Below are 21,357 nucleotides of genomic sequence, written 5' to 3' on the forward strand. Positions count from 1 at the left end.
CTCTTTGAATTTTTCTGCCAAGAAGTCTTTCAAATGGTCTAACAAAGCTGCAAGATCAAACACAGGGTTAAATATTTCATATGCTTTGGTGTACACTTACATGTCACCACCATCCATCGCAGCCCCACCAATAGTTTCTCACTTGGACTCTCCTCCAAAATCTCCTCCCGGCCTTCAATCATGGTAGAGGAAAAGTCGACAGGTGAAGCTAGGTACAAGGTACGAAAATACGCCCAACGTTTGCAAATATAGTAGAGCCAATGACAAACCCGAACCACGCGATACTCGTTGGACCCAAGCTTTGGAACTTGCTCCCTGCGCGTTGTGCGGGACAAAGCCACAGCAAAACGAACAACAACCCCGAACCACGCGATACGCGCTGGACCCAGGCTTTGGAACTACCTCCCTGCGCGTCGTGCGGGACAAAGCCACACCAAAACGGACAAGAACCCCGAACCACGCGATACGCGTTGGACCCAGACTTTGGAACTGCTTCCCGCCGCGTCGTGCAGGACAAAGCCACACCAAAGCAAACAAGAACCCCAAAAGACGCGATAGGGGAGGGACCACCGATGTGCAATTGCAATGGATGAGATCGTGCGGGACGAGAGGATTAGTACACAAAAATGAATAATTACTCGCGTCGTATGCAACAAGTGAACGTACAACATTAATAACATTCGAGACCAAGCTTTATATAAGATCCAAAATATGACCGTTAGTGACACGTGTCAACCATGCATACGTGCCATGTGGCCTATGCACAACGGTTGTCGTACGGACGGGACGGTCTTATGTTTATAAAGCCTTGTCACGTGCTCATTCTTTGCTTTCTCGCATACTCGACATTCGCGTCGTGTCGTCCTCAACTACCTGCACCTCGAGTCATCCGCGCTTTGGATTCTTCCATGCTGGGCGTCAACTGTCCACTAAGCCAAGCCAAGCTTCTTCTCAAACGACGTGACCCAGATGTGTTGGGCATGTCGGCGCACCTTCTACCGCTTCCCATACTCTTAGCATCCCATACGACGTGATAGGCACAAGTTGCAAAGTCTAGGTGAAGCTCACATCGCGTCGTACGGGGGTTTCTGCTCGGCTTACTAAAAGTTTCCACAACTCGCATATGACGCGATGCGGTGATGTTCTAGGGTGTGTGTGTGCCCTCTATAGCTTTGTGAAGGTCTTGTTTCTTGAAATACTCATGGCATCCCATACGACGCGATAGGCGCATGTTGCAAAGGTTAGGTGAGGCTCTCATCGCGTCGTGCAGGGGTTTCTGCTCGGCTTACTTAAAGTTTTCACAGCTCGCATACGACGCGATACAGTGATGTTCTAGGGTGTGGGTGTGCCCTCTATCGCGTCGTACACGGCGTTTTGTGAGATTTTCTTTGGAGGTTCCGGTGCTCATGTACGAAGCGATACAGACGTATTCCAGAGCCTGGGTCACCCTTCTATCGCGTCGTGTTGTTGTCACCCTCCTCTTCACACACGGCATGATAGAAACATCTTGCAGGTAGTGGGTGACGCGTCTTTCGCGTGGTGCTGTGTTCTTTTACCCAAATGGCAAGGACTAAGTAGACTGCAAGGAAGGTCTACCAAGCCCCAACTGATCAGATGATGTTGAGAAAGATGCAGAGAAAGCACCCCCTCCACTACCTCGTCAGAGGCCCAATGCCAGAAAAAGATTGAATTATCAGGTGAAATCCCTAAGAGAAATAAGGAAAGCACAAAAGTCTACTTGTCTACTGATTCCAACACTCTCTTTCATGAGAGTTGTCAAAGAGATATCTGATAGACTTGTAAGCATGATGAATATCAAAACTTTTGTCTCAGTAAGGTGGCAATCTCAAGCTGTGATGTGCCTTCAGGAAGCTGCTGAGGATTTTCTCATAGACTTTATGAATGATAGCTACATTGCAGCTGAATTTGCTCACAGGGTCACACTTATGAGCAAAGATTTTGTGCTTGTGTCAAGGTTGAGGTACAAGTTTGATAAGGCTCTTGAGCTCATTCCTAGTGAGGATCTTAGAGCCTTCCAAATTTTAAACATCCCTTGTCATAATAATCAATATCTAATTCTCCTAAATGATTTTCTCATATTAAACTGATCATTTAATGTGGGGAAGTGCTAGGGGAGAAAAAGCTAGAATATTGGTTAAGCTAGCAGACCGGCCACAGTAGGGATCCAAAGGAGGGAAAATAGGGATCCAAAGGGGGGGCCATCTGCAAAAGAGCCATGTGCAACAATGGGCTAAAAAGACCCTAAGGTTCAGCCCATTAAGACTTCCGAAATGCTAAGGTTCCAAAATTCAAAGGTTGTGTCCAAAGGTCCAAAGGTCCAAAGGTCAACCCTAGGGAAATTGGATGCTTTGTGTGTGACCAAAAAGTCTTTTCAAATCCCTACATAGGAGGGGGCGAGCCTTGGGAGTAGGGGATGAGAGAGAAAGTCACACACACACACACACACACATGCTCCCTTTACACAAAGGGAATTAGGGACACATGTCAGCTCCCTAGCCCAGATGCCCACAAGGTGTGCCCAATTCCTATTGGATGGCCTTGGAGGTGGACCAATGAGATTTAGGCTAGAGTAAATCTAGTTTAATTAATTTAAAAACACTTAATAAAAGAACCAATGAGAATTAAGTCCTCTAGAAGGCTATTGGACAGTCTCCCAAGGGGTCTAATGAGCATTCAACAGCCCAATGGCTTGCCTGATTCCTATTGGCCAGGAGGCAAAGGGGTCCAATGAGACTTTAGTTTAATTATTAAATTACCTAAATCTCTCACAAAAGGGGAAAGGGGGACACATGTCAATAGGCTATCACTTATGCTGCTTAATAATCATTGGCTTGACTGGGGGAGGGCCAATAGGGAGATAGCAAGAGCAAATAGCAAGAGGGCTCGCCCAAGAGAGAGAGGGGGCTGATTTTTGCAAGGCATTAACACACACACACACTCACACAATCTCATGTGTGAAGAAAGAGAAGACTATCTCTTCCCAAGCTTTAATGGAGAGCTCATCACCTACTCCAAGCTTGTGAGATAGAAGCCTACATCAACACACTCTTGGCATGTGGATGCAAATCCAACCAAGAGCCAAGCTTCAATGCATGCTCATCTCCTCTACCAAGCTAATTAATAAGATAAGCTATGCTAATATGAGTGATTATGTGAGGAGATGTACATCTTTCTCGTAAGATACTCCTTCTTCCTCTCAGTCTACTCTCATACCCTACTAGCTCTCACCATCTTCGAAGGTGTGTGAGGTCTTGGGTCTGAGAACGGGGATAATTAAAGTTGTGTTTGCTAAGTGTTTTGCTTAGTGCATGAAGCTTTCATCTTCATTGCACTAGCTAGTCTTGAAGGAACACAAAGAATTGTATTGTACAATGTCTCTCTTGATGGGAGAAACCATAATACAAAGCCTTTTGGAGGGGGACCGGCTCCATGAAAATCCGGTCCTCAACTGTTGTCAATAGCTTAATTTCTCTCTCTTTTGAAAGTATTGTTGATGCTATCTAACTAGGTGTTATGCTTTTTGTTTCTCTCTCCACCCAAGCACTCTTGTAATTCTCATTTGGAATCTATTCTAATGAAATGCCCACTATGTTCATGCTAATTTCCGCTACACATAAGTTTTTAGACCATCAAATGTTACATCCCTCCTTCCAGATAGCAGAAAGATTCTAGGGTAGTCATTGAGGATATTACACATGAGTACGAGAAAAGAAAGGCCCAAGATATCAAAGCAGGAAAAGAAGTTGAGAGGGAGCAAGACATGATATCAGAGGATGCTATCCTTAAAGAGCAAGCTAAAATTTTAAGAGCATCCAACTCTCTCCTTTATGAAAAAAAGTCACAGGCCAAATGGTGGTGGATGTCTCCTTGTTTGGAGATACTGAGGCATATTTGGACATATTCCCTCAAGACACAAGTATGCTTGTAAATCCCAACAGTGAGCTTGGTGACACTGTGCTCTATATCCGTCTCAAGTATGGGTTGCTTTGCTAGTTATTAGTGCATGTTCAAGGCAGACAGGCACAAGGGGCTCATTGGGGCTTGTGTTTCCTTTTCCAGGTGTCTTATGAGGGATCTTCCAAAGGCTCTAGCTATGCAAATTTCCATACTTGACCCTCTAGTGACACAGTGACTTTTTAACAAGCAAGGAACCCTTTCAAGTTTTTTTTTATGATTTTAACATGCTGACTTGCAATTACATATTATACCCCTATGTTGAAGGGTAATTCTTAACTCTTTACATGTTATTTTTAACATTTTGTGATATTCTTAGCTAATTGTTTTTTATTTTGTAGAGGAAATTGGAGTCTTATTATCTTCCATCTTTTGAAGAAAGATATTATATTTATGAATTCATTGTCAAGTATCCATGGGAAAAGTAAACTGTAAGTATGAAGCATAATCTATGCTTGATGATGGCCCATTGTTTTCTATTAGTAGCTTTTTGATTCAATGTCTTCTTGCAATGCTGCCAAACTTATTGTTGGTCACCTGAGTACCACAAATAAGGATTACAATATAGAAGCTTTCAAGTACTACAATCAAAAAGTGCCTTTACAAACAAACTCAACATCTTGTGGATGGAGGGTGCTTGCAAATGCATGGAGATATCTTGAGTCAAGGTGCCGGATGACTACACTCACTGTAAGTGTGGTTCATGTATTTATTTTGATGTTTTATGTATGTATGTTCTCATGTCCTTAAGTTCCTTTTTCTATTTTTTTCAGTTGTATGACTATCCAGAGTCTTGGGTCACGTGGGTGAGAGAGAAGGCTGTTTCTATGGTTTTGGAAAGATCAATAAATCCAAATGATCCAGATTCTCCTTTGCCACCAAAGAAAGGTAGAGCCACCAAAGGTTTGGATGCAAAGAAAATGGATCAAAAGAAGAAAAGTCCTGCAAAGAAGATCCATACAAAGAAAAAGGATCACAAGAAGAGTCCTGCCAAGGGGAAGAGTCTCACGAAGAAGAAGATCCCTGCCAAGGGGAAGAGTCCTACCAAAAAGAAGATCCCTGCCAAGGGGAAGAGTCCCACTAAGAAGACTGCCAAGGGAAAGAGTCCCACTAAGAGCCCTGCAAAGAAAATAGCAGATACAAAGGGCCATCCATTCCACTCACCATTGAAATTCAAGGTTCAAAAGCGTCGTACACTTAAGAACAATAAGGGGGAGGCACCTAGCTCACCTTTCAAGCTACCATTCATGTTGCCAAATCACCCAAGCCAGCCAGTCCTCAGGAGCCCAAAGCACCAACCCCTGCCAAGTCACCCGTGCCAAGCCCTAAGGGGCCCAAAGCACCAACCCCTGCCAAGTCACCACCACCACCCACTCCTGAACTTTCACCCCCTTCTGAAAACAAAAGGAAAAGGGTCTCTGAGGATGCAAAATCCTCTCAGGCAAAAAGAAAAGTGGAATTTCATGATTGAATAGTCCGCAAAAGCTATGTACACTTTTGTTCATTTTGTCCATATGAACATATATATATACCCTTTGGTGATTCATAATTTTGTACTTCAAATACTTAATACCAACTGTCGATTCTTAAATGTGTATCATGATTTCATGTAAGTTTAAAACAACATAAGTAGAGAAAAGATAAATATATTTGCAAAATGATTACAATATTGAACTTGTTTTTTCAAGTCCTTGCAAGTGGCTCAAATACAACTCTTTTTGGGGGAAGGCATGTGATGCAAGAGGTTGAATTCTCCATCCTTGTGCTCATTACAATTTCATCCACTTTGAATCTATACTCGGGAGATGTTTCATCAAGAAACTCAAGAGATTCTCTAACATCATTTAGTCTCCAATTTGTTGTTACTATCAGGCTTCTATACTCGGTGTGTGGATGGACTGTGACCTTTAGTTCAAACTCTGGACAATTTTCCTCAAGTCGAGAGGAACCCAGCTACCTAATTTTCTTCTCCATCTCCTATAGTCGTAGCCCAGAACTAGTGATTGACGACATAGTTGATATGAGATAGACATAGAATTTGGGCTTACTCTAGAACTAATATTGTCATCAATATGGAAAGTTTCTTTGGTGCTCCATCTGTCTCCAAGAACATTATCCAGCTCAGTCATAGAAAGTCTTCTATTAAGCCACATTGTCTTTGTCCTCTACAAATCCATTGTTTTGAAAACATTCCACAAAGACATGTATAGGCAAGAACCATTGAACTTTAATCCTTCTTGATATCCTACCCGGAGACATAGCTTTAAGGATGTCGTCTTTGATCTTGGATTTGAAGCTTGATATAGTACATGCATCAGGAGCTTCCCAGTCAAGTGAACTTATGGTGGGGACAGGTAACTGATGTAGTTCTCCATATGCACCTTCTCGTGATGGAACTTTGTATTCTAGAAAATAGACAAACAAATCCATTGTTTTGTAAAAGGAAGGTGGCTTGTCAGCATACATAGCATCTGCAATCCCTTTATGCATTGCTTTGAACGTCCCACTTAGACTCTCCACAGGATGCCATTCCACAGCTGTTGAAGGAAATATATCTGGAATGGAATCAAAAAATGAGAAAAACAATGGGATAATGAAAAAAATTCATTGTATCAAATAGTTTTTTTTGTACTTACAGTAAGAATGCAGTGTGGGATGTTCTTCCCAGTCTAATACCATATCCTTGGCCATGTACACATGTTAAACCTTAGCTAGCCAGCCATTGTCGGTCACTTTGAAAGTAAGAACATGACCTTTCCAATGGTTTTTTACTTTATCGCGTTTAGTTCTCTTCACTTTGTGTACACCTTTGCATGAAGGAAGCATTGTTACCCAGTCATTCACACGAAAAGATATGGACTTCCAAAGACCATCCTCTCTAACGTTATGAAAGTCACAAGAAGTTATGTTATGTGAAGGGCGACATGCAAAAGACGCCATGGAAACTCAGAGATTAGAGAAGAAAGAAATTATAGACGAAAAGACTTAAAACCTCTCACAAACTAGAGAGCGAGAAAGGTATACGTTTGAAAAGTAGGTGATTTGTCATTAATCCTCTTGTTTTGAGAGCCTTCTGACATAGATTTTGTATCTTTTGACAACTCTTTTGTGAAATATAAAATAGAATAAAAAAAGACGAGACTTCATTACTTTGAGCCGCAAATTTAATGAGCTCTCTCGCCGAAAGCACCCAAATATAGCAGTTTCAGCCTTATGATCAAGACATTTAGCGATTCTCCGTCAAAATAGGACCACCAAAACCCACAATAGAGGAGACAAGAGTGCCATACTTTTGTATATGTGTCAAATAACTATTGGACTATTCCTTAATCCTTAGATTAACAAACAGCCCTTTTTGAGTCGTTTTTGTCCCTAATGTGGCCTATTTGATATGTTGCATGTCTAAAGCTATAGTGAGTGTTTCCTATTACCATTGAAGGGCTGAGATTCAATTGGTTCTCCTAGGTACTGATTCTGAATTGGTTTTGGCAGTTGCTCTCTCCACTGATCTAATATAGAATAATTCCAACGGTTCATCTTCTGATTTTGGATGTACATCTGGTACTGGTTATACTAAGATCTCCCTTGACCTAGCATAGTACACCTTGATCTTGGCCCCATTGTACACTCCTCATAGCAGCACTCCCGACAAGTCTCTGAGCCTTACTATACCGTTGGAGAACACCTAATCCATCTCATAGGGTCTAGACTAGGCTATCTTTAAATTTGGTTTCTTTGGTCCTAGTTTTGACTAATATAACAATACCAAATCTCCCTTCTTGAACTCCTTGGCCTTGATCTTACTATCATGCTAGTGCTTCCTCTATTGGACTACTACCTCTTCCAACATTTCCCTCTGTTTGATCTCGTCCAATTGCAACAATTCTTCCAACCTTTCCTTTAGATTTTGGATAAAATCCATTCCATCTTCCACTATGAGTCTTAGACTGGGAATCACAAACTCATGGGGAACTATTTCCTCCATTCCATGCACCATTTTGAAAGGTGTAATGCCAGTATACCTTGTAGGCAGTCAAATAAGCCCATAGCACCCTCTAAAGCTTAGTGTCCCACTGGCGTGGTTCCTTCTGAATTATTTTTGTGAGAACGGTCTTCATTTTTTTATTGCTACTTTTTGCTTGACCATTGCACGCAGGATAATAAGGCATGGATTTTTTATGCTTAACTGTGTTTGTTATTGTTGTGATGTTGCTGCTTGTTGCTTCGGCTAGCAGAGAAACGCAAAGGAGGGAGGAAAAAGGGAATCAGAAACCTGAATGGCGTAGGCGAGACAGAGAGAGGGGGGAGGAACGAGCGAGACAGAGTGGGAGGGATGAGACTCGAGAGAATATTTTCATTAAGTGCTTGAAAGTACCTTGAGGTGATCATTAACTAGTAAGCACTTTCACTTAGTACACGTCAAATTTTAACCCTTTTTTTCCATAAATTTTGAATTTAATCCCACTGTTTCAAATGCCTAAACCACCCATTTTCTCAACCCCAAAGACCATATACTATATAGTGGCAAAAGCGGTCCACCTATACATGCTTTCACTCCACTCCCAAGGAATAATGCTATACTAGTCAAGTATATGTTGCCTGAGGGACAGGTGGATGAATAGGCTCTAATACCTATTACTATATACCCTGAAACGAGTCTAGTAACAATGGGGGTAGAAGAGAAATGGTATAATCAATCGACCCTAGCACTTGCAGAGACAATGTACCAAGCACCTACAAATACAACACTTGTTTACTTCATTGAAAATCAGGGAGCTAGACCACCTATGATCAAGCCAATGCCCAAACCAAAAACTAGAAATTGCCATAAGTGTGGAGCGGATGACCATTGGAAAAACAATTGTCCTAAACCAGATAAGAATGTAAGACGAATAGAGGCATATTGTGGAGCTTGTGGACACAAGGGTGGACACTTTCCTAAAGACTACCCTAGGAATCCAGCAAACAAAGAAAAAACCTCCATAAATGTAGCTAAAAACGTACCAAGTAGTTCATTAGAAGGGGAACCGACAATTCTTATTCGAGTGATGACTAGAGCACGGGCCAAGGGAAACAAACATAAAAATGCAAGTGGATCTGACAAATCCAACAATTCCTCCAAAAACTCTAGGAGAGGAAGACACAAACGATACAAACTACAGAGACAAAAACTACGGAAGGAAGTTGAAGAAAAGATACAGAAGGAGGTTAAGGAAAAGATACAGACTCTTTCAACAGATTTTAAGGAACCTACTCCAAAATCCGTTGTATTAGATCTGGTTTATAAAATTTACGAATCGATCAACACAGCCTTGGAAGCTTTCCAATCTAGTTAAAAAGTCAGTCAAACATTGGAAACAAATGGAAAACTATCTAGCACCTAGTATGGAAACAACCAAATTAGAAGCTTATAGAAACCTAGTGCAAATCACACAAACCATGCTGGAAAAACAAAAACCTCACTTAGAAATCATAGGAAAACCAGCAAAACCTAAAACGAAAGCCATTAGAGAAAAAGCGCAAGAAAAGGGTGATTTGGAAACCTTGGAGAACAATGACACACTGTTGACCGCTGGGTCAACAACACAACATAACTCAAGTTTCGTACCAAAGTCTTATCTTTTGCGAGTTATGAAATGCTTTGGATTATGGCTATAAACGTCATTTGTAATGAGTAGTTATTCTAGTTTCAGAAGCCGGGGTGCAATGGCACTTCCAGATTGTAAATACAAAGCCATTTGACCCTTTCAACCCCATTTTTGGTTAAACCTAAGGTAGCCTTAGTATATAAGGTACCTAGGTCATTTTGTAAGGAAACTTTTATCCGAATAATCAAGTTTTAGCGCTGTCGTCTACTGTGTGTGAGAGAGAAAGAAAGTGAGCGAGAAGTTCAAAACGACAACAAAAACCACATCGCCATCGACAATCACGTCATGTCGGGGATGACATGAACGCGGAAGGGGGGAATGTTGACCGCTGGGTCAACAACACAACATAACTCAAGTTTCGTACCAAAGTCTTATCTTTTGCGAGTTATGAAATGCTGCGGATTATGGCTATAAACGTCATTTGTAATGAGTAGTTATTCTAGTTTCAGAAGCCGAGGTGCAATGGCACTTCCAGATTGTAAATACAAAGCCATTTGACCCTTTCAACCCCATTTTTGGTTAAACCTAAGGTAGCCTTAGTATATAAGGTACCTAGGTCATTTTGTAAGGAGACTTTTATCATAATCAAGTTTTAGCGCTGCTGTCTACTGTGTGTGAGAGAGAAAGAGAGTGAGCGTGAGCTTCATCCTCTCGCTACGCCCGGCTCGCTCAACACATTGGAGATCCGACTGCACCATTGCGGTAGGCTTGAGGAGAGCTACGCCACAACGCCAAGCATTCCCCGCGACACGAAGCGCACACGCCGACGCATCTACCAGCTATTTGTGGACGTAAGTGTATCAAACGATGTCTGTTCTCTGCGTGCTAGTAGTCTATAGAATCGTGGCGACATAAGCTACGCATAGGTACTCATAAATTTCAGTTTCGGGCACTTTCAAAATTCGGCTCAGTCATCCTACGCGTTTTTCGCAGATGGGTTTTGAGTGTAGAAGCTTAGGGATAGGTGTATCCTAGTGAGGGGATGGTGTTCCTTAAGTTTTGTACGAATCTGGCATGATTAGGTGAGTTACCTTCCGTATGTGTGTATGTGGCTAGGTGGTGTAGTTGAGGGCAGTGAGGTTCTTGATTGTGGTTTAGTTGGCCTTCCAGAGTGTTGTATGTGTAGGATGGTCTCAGCCTGACAAGCTAAAGAGATTTCCTCCGTGTGCCTATCATGTCATCTGTGTCCTCGATTGACATTATGTTGATCTAGGTAGTGTTTGCATGCACTTCATGGGTGTGTGAGTCGCTTCCCATCCAACATTGGCGCCGCTGCCGGGGACACAAGGACCTAAGTAGGTTTCCTACTAACACTCGTGTGATGGTTGCTTGATTTAGTTTCGGCTAAAGAAAGCGTTTTTCTCAAGTGGATCTGGAAGAGGATATTCCGCGATCAAGTGGATAGCCAAGAAGCGTGTGTCTTGCCGAGGGTCTGCGACTAGATAGGTTTAGTTAGGATCTGTGGATTAGAGTAGTTGTTGGTGGTCGAGTGATTTGTGAGGTGATAAAAGCGTTTACTAGTCCGTGTGTGGCAGTGAAGCGTTTTTCTACTCATAGATGCAAAACTCCATATGATTTGTAGGAGTAGCTTTAGGTAAGTGATCCGATTCTGATCTAGATCTATTCATCACTGAATTATTTGCTAAAGTACTTGATTGCATTTGAAATCACGGAAAAGTGTGCTTTTGAGGGTAAAAATGCATTAAACAAGCTTTTGTGGACATTTTTGTATGACTGACTGATGCTGTGCATATAAAAGAGCATTTGCAAGGGTTCTGTGAAGAAAACCTGCAATTCTGTAAACATAGACATCCTACGCATAAGATGTCTCAAGGGGGTTCTGGAGACCAAATTTGAAAATTCTGACTGCACCAGTGTGTTCAGAGGGGGGGGGTTTACCCTAAGTATACATTGAAACTAGAGTTTTGACCAACTCTTGACACCCAAAAGACCAAAGACAGAGTGTCAAAAACGCGAAAACAAGAAACTTAAGATTCTGAGCACAATTTTTCATAAAAACTGGTAGAAATGCTTGAAAAGTAGTGCTCAAGACCTGGGGATTCCTGTGGATAAATTCTGTAAAAAATTTCATCAGTAGACATCCTACGCGTAGGATGTCTCCAGGGCATTTTTGGCAGGGAATTTGGGAAAACTGAGGTTACCAGTGGGTTCAGAGGGTAGGTTTTACCCTAGTAACATATTGACTTGGGTGTTTTTCCCTATTTTTGTTGACCAAAAGCCAAAAGGCGGAGTCAAAAAACGCAAAATTTCAGAAAAGGCTTAAAATGAGTGATTTTTGCATGTTTTTGCAATTATGAAGCATACTTGCACTTGCTGAGAGCATAAGGAAGCATCAGGGACACTTCAGTCTCAAAAAATCAGCAGTAGACATCCTACGCGTGCGTAGTATGTCTACAGGGTGATTTGGGCATTTTTTTGAAAATCTGAGGTTACCAATGTGTTTAGAAGGTAGGTTTTACCCTATTTTCACCTGGAAAGTGGAAATTTGACCAAATTTTGACAGATCAAATCCAAAAGACGAGAATTGCCAGACATCCTACCCAAATTGTGTCCAAGGCCTAATTTTGAGACCAAACCATAGGATGACTCCAAAGGCATGTTCTAAATGTTGTATTGAGTGCATGTGATCAATTTCATTTCATTTGGGTCATTGAAAGGAAGATTGAATAGACTTTTGAAATCCAAACCAAAATCTAAGCATACCACTGGGTTACTGACATCAAGGGGAAGCTGTGGGACAAGTCTGGGGTCAAACAGGCCAAAAAGACATCCTACGCGTAGGATGTCATATGTGTGATTTTGCACTCCAATTTTAATTCTGAGCATACCACAGTGATCAGCACCTTAAGGAGAGTCTGTGGTTCAAATTTGGGGGTTTTCTGAGCAGTTAGACATCCGACGCGTAGGATGTCTAAGGCATAATTCTGAAACCAAAATTCTATTGTGACCATACCATGTTGCCATATAGCCTTAGATAAGCCTCCTAGGCAAATTTGGTCCAATTTGGAGTTGATTTGACTTAGGAATTCATCAGGACAGACATCAAGCTTTTGGAACAGATTCTGGATCATTTGACCAGCCTATAGGTGTCAAAATCAAAAAGTACAAAGAGTTGTGAGTTTAGCACATCAAGGGGAAGCTACAGTGCAAGTTTGAGCTGAAACAGAGCAAAAAGACATCCTACGCGTAGGATGTCTCCAGCTTGATTTAGGACTCCAAACCAACCTATGAGCACACCACTGTGATCAGCACATCAAGGAGAAGCTAGGGTGAAAATTTCAAGTCATTCTGAGCAAAAAGACATCCTATGCGTAGGATGTCTCAAGGCTATTTCTAAATCCAAATGAAAATTTGAGCATACCATTGTGTTGCTGGACTTAAGGGGAGTCTCTGGAACAAATTTTGTTAAATACTGAGCATATAGACATACTACGCGTAGGATGTCTCTAGGCTAGTTTTAGGGTCCAACTGTACTTTTGACCATACAGAAGTGTTCACAGTGTCACAGAGATCCCAAATATTTTTTCAAAACTGAATTTGGACTCATTTTGACCAGTCTAAACTGCATTTCACTATTTTGGCCATAACTTTCACAAACGGTATCGGATCGGAAAAGTTTTTATATCAAAACATAGCCTGAGAGCGGCTCAACAGATCTCAGTGCAAAACTTGAAAAAAACATTTAGTTCAACTTTGAAAAAAACATCGTTTGAGGCCTCAAAATTCATCCGGAAGTCAGGGGTGTCTAGAAGCGACAATTTGTGAGAATTGTGACGAAACGCTTGCGGTTTTGGACATAGTTTCGACTTTTCCCTAACCAAAGAACTTGAACACAGTGGACTAAGTCTACTTGAACCAAGCAAAAGCTCTTAAGCCCAGAAATTATGTCTACCCTAGATTCAAACGCAGCTTACACAAGCTTGGAGATCCCGACGATAGAGGAATATCCTCCCACAATGGATCTTCCAAACTTGCAATTGATAAAGATCCATCTTGTTGAGAGAGTTTGGATGATTGGTCATGAGAGTGAAGGACTATATAGATACATTGACGACAATGAGGTCAATCTTTATAGGTGCTCAGATCCATACCTAGAAGAGATAACGGATTACAAGCTCTTATATGTCTACACATACGGAGTCGACTGTCAATGGAGATCTATAGTTGTCGACAAGTATGGATGAGAATACAGAGTTGTAGAAAGCACAAATCCACAGACTGTACTAGAAAGAGGTGGATATTTGGTCAATGAAGGACCACAAATGCCTCCACCAAACACGAGAATTCCTATAGGAGTTCCAAGAAGAGAGCCACCACGATTCCCTTCAAGAGCGATAACGAGAGAAGGATTGGGAGAGTCTCTGGTTAGACTTGTAGACAATCGACAAGTTAGACCATCCTAAGTCCAGAAATGGGTAAACAAAAAATACTCCGGAGATGAAGATCCAAGAGATCACGTAGCGGCTTTCAGAAGAGTGATTAGAGCAGAGGAAGTTTCAGATTTTGCGACACAGTTTGCGGGATTTGGATTGACTCTAGAAGATGATGCAGCTACTTGGTTCGACTCGGTGGAAAAATGGGATTTTGAGACCCTAGATGAGCTGTTTGAGGAGTTTATTGAAGAATTCTCGCCAAAAGGCATTGCTCACAACACGGTCTCGCAAATCCATAGATTCAAACAGAAAAAGAATGAATCAGTATGCAAAGCATCATTACGGCTCAAGAGATATGTTAAGCTCTGTTCGAGAGCAGAATTACCTACGCAAGCACGACTAATGCTGATCTTTATCCAGGGAATGAGACATGCGGGCCTTCAGAAGGATCTGCATATGATAAGGAGAATGACGCTAAACGAGTTGATCAAAGAAGCTCTTTATCTAGTGGATAAATGTGAGGCATACAAAGAAAAGGACTTAAAGAGTCAAGGAGATGACACATCCTCTCAGCACAGTGTTTCACAGATAAGTGAGTCCATTGCCAAGCCAACGACACCTATTGATCAAGAAAAGCTTATTGACGACTTGGTCAAGAGGTTGATTCCTCTTGTAAGGTCTGATTCGGGAGAACCGAAGTGGTGTGAAATTGAGAGAAAATGGACGAACCATACGGAGAAAGAGTGCTATTATAGCATGGAAAATGCTAGGGAGAGGTATGTACAACCGGTTCCAGAAGCACCTATTCCACCTAGATACATTACGGGGAATGCTCCAGGACCAGTAGGAGTTTTAAGGCCACAGCTTGTCTTAGGAAAACAACCTCCGTTGCCAGGTGCTAGAATGCCAGTAGACACGAGATACATGCCAATGATGGAAGCATCAAATAAACCAACTCCAGTACCAGCTACAATGTGGTATAGCAACCAAAGTGAGTACTACCCTTCGGAGCAACAAAATGTGAGAGAAACACATGGAGTGGTGAGGCCGGTACAACCTCCACCTCCTGGGTTTCAGTCGAAAGAAAGAAGGTATGAAATGGACGAAAGGACATTGCGATTCATTGCAAATAACGGCTTATCTAGGTCAAATCTTGCTTATAGCCAAGAGGAAATGCTAAAAGAATCTCCTCAACCAGAGACAGATTGTCACAAAAGTCGTGACAACCACTTGGTCAAACAATGTCCTCATACGGAGATCACTGAAGTAAATGCCTATTGTCTTGAGTGTGGCATCACTCACTTGATCCCCGATTGCCCGAAAAAACCAAACCAAATCAGGAAAATCACGAAAAATGTATCAGGGATTGTTCAGCTCCCTAGTAGCTCAGAAAATGAAAATGTTGTACCAGTTCAAGTGGTTACGAGAGCACAAGCCCAAAATAAAGATGATGAGAATCCAAAGACAAAGAACACGGAAAGTGACACGAGTCCAAAGCCAGATAATGGACCAAAGACAGACGCACCTAGTCAGAAAACCAAGAGCAAACGAAATAGTTGGAAAGCTAGAAAGACTAGGATGAAAGCACGCAGGGAACGAGAGAAAAAATCCCTAGCTGAGAAGCTTACCGAAGCTGAGGAGAAGATAAAACAACATGAGGAAAAGGAGGCACCTTCTCTTACACAGATGGTTAAACCTCTAGAAGAACCATCCACAGATGAGAAACCGAGAAGTGCTAGTTTAGGAGGATCTGTGTTGGTAGAAAAGGTTAATGAGACATTAGATGCCCTCTTGAAAGCCTATGATGGGAGGCTCAAAAACAACCAAACCCAAGAAAAGAGGTGGATGACATATCCCTATGCGGAATTAGAAAAGCAAAGGTTGGAAATGTGCAAGAAAATGATTCAAACAGCCCAAGCTTTACTAGAACCACCAGTTGCAAAACCTGAGGATGTGATCCGTGTCATGCCTACACAAGCAATCCCACCAAACCAGGAACTAAAAGAGCCAAATTCTAGTCATGAGCACAAACCAAAACTCAAAGACCCAGCATTAGAACCAAGGATAGTACTGAATACCACGGATAACTCTTCTGAGGGATTTCACCAAGCTATACCTGAGGATTGTAAAGAGATAGATGGTCTTGACGAATTGTGGAAACAAGTCAGAGAGGCCAATGAAGTCGATGACCTAAGAAGACGAGTAGACAAGACTGGTGATGAACTAGGAGTATTTCTACCACCAATAGAGGAATTTGAGACTAGATCTCAAATGAATCTAGACGTGAGATCGTGTTGGGGCGACAAAGGATCTGTACAATCTATGGATAGTCAACCCCATTCTCTAAGAACACTACCGTCCTACATGGGAGAGTACGAGACCAAGTCAGATGTGGTTGCAGTCCCATCACAGAGACTGTCTCCCAACAAGGCCATCGATTCAAAGGGGCTAGTAAATATTCTATCTACCCCAGTCACCTGTACAATAATGTTAGCCAAGTTGCTCAGAATAAGACCAAACATGTGGGCTAATGTGGGTAAATGTCTAGAGAAATTTGGTGTAAAAACCCCAAGGACTCAAATCGAGGAAGGCATCAAAGAGCTTGAAATGCCTCAACTAAATACTAGGCCAGTGCCATTAAACAAGGTAGGCGAGTATTACGAGGGAGAAGATGGAAACACCACCCTTCCTGTGGAATTTAATGGTGTACAAACCATGGCAATCCTTGACAGTGGAGCTGGTGTGGCCATTGCAACCAAAGAGGTTTGGAAAAAATGGGGAAAACCTGCCTTGAGATCCACACGAATGACCCTGCAGCTTGCAAACGGACACAAGGAAAAGCCCATAGGACTGCTAGAAAAAGTAATTGTTACTTCTTGTGGCATTGAATATGAACACACTTTTGTTGTTGTTGACTTTGGCAAGAAGAAAAACTATGAAATCGTTCTGGGAAGACCATTCATGCGACAATTGAAAATGGTCCAAGATTGGGGTTATGACCATATATACCTAAGACATATGGAAACCATAACAAAGATAAACTTGAGGGACCATAGCTATAGGGATGTGACGAGAACACCGGTAGAGGAGTTTGATTCCGCCATAGTAGCAGGATCAGAACTTCCAGCTTGGTTGGGTAAGCCTAAAGAACTGTGGATGTGTGGAGCTTCACAATGTGGTAGCTTGAAACATGAGGAATGTATCCTAGAGCGGGTTATAGAGGATATGGACTATATCCCAGAACCATTTCCTGAAGAAGAGTTAGAGCCTTTTGGATGGGAACACATCTTGGCTACTCTGGATGTGTGCGTCGTGGAGGATGCTCCCACAACAAAGTTTTGTGATGAAAATGGCTATGATGTCGTTCCTTATTTTGCAGTGAGTGTAATCCAAGAAAACGAATAAATCCAGACATCAACAAGCTCTCGAAATAAGGAGCAAACAAAGAAATGTGGATAATCAAAAGATGAAGAAGACGACAAGTTCTATGACTCTGTAGAACACTTCGAGCTTCAAGAAGATCAACGACCCGGGAATCAATGTCATCGCTACATGAATAAAGTGCATCAAAAGTGGATTCCAAAGTCCTCCAAGAAACTACCACCCACGAGAAAACAGACAGTAACTTTCCACTACCAACCAAAAAATCAAGGGAAAGTACAAGAAGTCAAAATTGCTGAGGATAGTAGCGATAGTGATGAATCTTACGACATCCCCTATCATCAACTCAGACCAAAAAGCTCGACAAATCTGGATACCAAAAAGCAAGATTGGCCAAAAACAGATATGGATCAAGAAGACAAAGATCTCTAATGACAAATCACAAGATCCAACACCAAAACAAAAACAAGGAAAGCGTGCACGAACGGGTAAGAATATCACAAAATCGCAAGCTTTCACAACTTAGGTTTGGGCTCCAAAGAAGTTGATTCATGCACAAAAAAATCAAGAATTCATTTGGATTCCAAAACAACCACAGTATCAACTTTCAAAGCCTGAATCCCGTCACCAACCAAACGTACAAGGGCTGAAGCAAAGACCATTGTTGACTCACACAACAAAAATGTGGATCCCAAAGAAGCCTCTTCAAACACAAACGAAGCACGGGCAAGTATGGGTTCCCAAACGAGAGCCAACAACAAAACAACCAATAATCGCAAAGAAATGGGTCCCAAAGAAGAACAACAAAACTGTTGTCAGTGCATCGCCGCTTGAATTCTTACAATTCTTCCTACGATTACATTACAGTTAGAAGAGAGCAAGTCGCTTCAATCAAGCAACGATAGAGGAGCTTCAAAGACCATTACATTGCTTAGAATAGGAAGCCTCGTCAACAAATGCCAATAAGCAAATTGCTTATACCCACATCTTGCACAACATAAATCTTTTCCATGCATTGACTGTGTATGCATAATAGGGCTACATTACAAGGCCTGCATAGGCACAACTTTTAATTGCCCAAGCACAACACATATCCTTTGCGATACCCTGTCGTAAAGGATGACTCCAAATAGGAAGGGGGGAGGCATTTTGAATGCGGACCTAACATTATGACTATTAGAGGGCAATGTTTTGTGAGATGCATTGAATTTTTGCGTTTTATTGTGATAATTTTTTGACGAAATTTAGAGTATATGCCCTCATAGTAGTGTTTTAGAGGAGTATGGGGACAAAATCCATATATGAGCCCCTAGGGACATGTGTATAGTGTACATAGCATTTAGATTTCTATTTGAATGATTTTTCTTTTGTTGAGTTGTTTTAAGATTTTCTTTGTTAAGAAAAATTTAAAAAATCCATAATCCACATGAAGAAAAGACTGACGAGAGGCCTGAGCACTACAAAGAGAAGAAGGTATAGGAAAACGATGAAACTTCACGAAGTATGTCTCAGCAGCCACTACAACAGCCGAAGAACTTGTCACAAAGCAGTGTAAACTTCCAACCGATAAGTCACACAAGTCAGAGTCGAGTAGCTAAGCCACAAAATGAGTGAGGTGTTAGTCCCAAAGATTCAAGTAATATTCTCTGTGGTCTAAGTGTCTTAGCTATTCTAGGTACTGCTGAAGCTGGAAGAGTTGAGCATATTTACGTTGTGTCGCTCATGCTGGTATAGGTGAGCAAAAGAGTCGAAGTCTAAGTACTTACGTCTGGTGAAGTGAAGGAGAAGGTCCAAAAGACACTCACGTACTGAGCACTGTGAGATACGAGTGGAGAAACTTCTACATCGAAAACCCTTCTTGGAAAGGTGGAAGCTATTGAGACATCTTTTGATGTCACATGTGCTACATTTATTCCTCGGAGCACCCATCATCTCCTTCTTTCACATTGCATGCTTTTGTTGACAAATTTCTCGTATGCATATAGAGTGTCCCATAATTGGCACTTGCATTAGGCACTCTTTCCGTGTTTCACCCAAGCACTCACCTTTCATGAACATGTACTTCACGTTCAACTGCTCAACTCCAATAAGAGCGTATACCAAAGGCATTTTTTCCCACTGGGTTTTTTCCCTTTGGTCATCCAGGTTTTAGACCCTAATCTTAGGACACCTATCACCATACTCTTGTACATATTCCTTCTACATCAACAATAAGGAAATGCTACTCAAATCAATTGACAAATGAATTGGAGCACCAATTTCAGATCATAGCATACTTCTCCTCAATGGCGAGTCGAAGAATGGCCTACAATGACAAAGCTGCAGACAAAACTAACAACATGATTGCACAGGAACAAAGAAGTCCCCAATGAAGAAGAGCAGACATAAAAGAAATTGGAGGATCTCAAAAGATGAATGGTTACGATGATAGACGTCCGCTCTAATGGATCATAGTTCTTGTTGTGGTTCGACAAAGATACAAGCAGTGCAACATATGAAGCCAAAACAACAGAAAAGTGTTGACCGCTGGGTCAACTACACAATATAACTCCTTACAAAGTTGTCATTGGCTCACAAGATCAGAAAGCCAATCACTCAATTCTAAAGATTGTAGAAGTTGTTTTTGAGAATCACAAATACTCCGAATTGACAGATTTGCTGGAGCAAGTGATGGATGGAGCTTTCTCTATCCATGATGATAAGAGTCAAGTTAAACGACATTGGGTTCTTTTGAATTTAGATCTGACAGTAGACCTATAATGACAGAAACAGATGCTGCAACTCGGAGCGTGGATGTGAAAGACATAAAGTTCGTCATCAATTATGATTTTCCTGAATCATGTGAAGACTATGTACATCGGATTGGACGAACAAGACAAGCTACTGCAAAGGCTATAGTCTATACTTTCTTTCCAACAAAAAAACGACAACAAAAACCACATCGCCATCGACAATCAGGTCATGTCGGGGACGACATGAACGCGGAAGGGGGGAATGTTGACCGCTGGGTCAACAACACAACATAACTCAAGTTTCGTACCAAAGTCTTATCTTTTGCGAGTTATGAAATGCTGCGGATTATGGCTATAAACGTCATTTGTAATGAGTAGTTATTCTAGTTTCAGAAGCCGGGGTGCAATGGCACTTCCAGATTGTAAATACAAAGCCATTTGACCCTTTCAACCCCATTTTTGGTTAAACCTAAGGTAGCCTTAGTATATAAGGTACCTAGGTCATTTTGTAAGGAAACTTTTATCCGAATAATCAAGTTTTAGCGCTGCCGTCTACTGTGTGTGAGAGAGAAAGAAAGTGAGAGAGAAGTTCATTCTCTCGCTACGCCCGGCTCACTCAACACATTGGAGATCCGACTACACCATTGCGGTAGGCTCAAGGAGAGCTCCGCGACAACGCCAAGCATTCCCCGCGACACGAAGCGCACACGCCGACGCATCTACGAGCTATTTGTGGCCGTAAGTGTATCAAACTATGTCTGTTCTCTGCGTGCTAGTAGTCTATAGAATCGTGGCGACATAAGCTACGCATAGGTACTCATAAATTTCAGTTTCGGGCACTTTCAAAATTCGGCTCTGTCATCCTACGCGTTTTTCGCAGATGGGTTTTGAGTGTAGAAGCTTAGGGATAGGTGTATCCTAGTGAGGGGATGGTGTTCCTTAAGTTTCGTATGAATCTGGCATGATTAGGTGAGCTAACTTTCGCATGTGTGTATGTGGCTAGGTGGTGTAGTTGAGGGAAGTGAGGTTCTTGATTGTGGTTTAGTTGGCCTTCCAGAGTGTTGTATGTGTAGGATGGTCTCAGCCTGACAAGCTAAAGAGATTTCCTTCGTGTGCCTATCGTGTCATCTGTGTCCTCGATTGACATTATGTTGATCTAGGTAGTGTTTGCGTGCACTTCATTGGTGTGTGAGTCGCTTCCCATCCAACACACACAATCACCTACAC

This window comes from Adiantum capillus-veneris, chromosome 14 (assembly GCF_014529385.1).
Source record: "Adiantum capillus-veneris isolate H3 chromosome 14, ASM1452938v2, whole genome shotgun sequence".
In the NCBI taxonomy this organism is placed as follows: Eukaryota; Viridiplantae; Streptophyta; class Polypodiopsida; order Polypodiales; family Pteridaceae; genus Adiantum; species Adiantum capillus-veneris.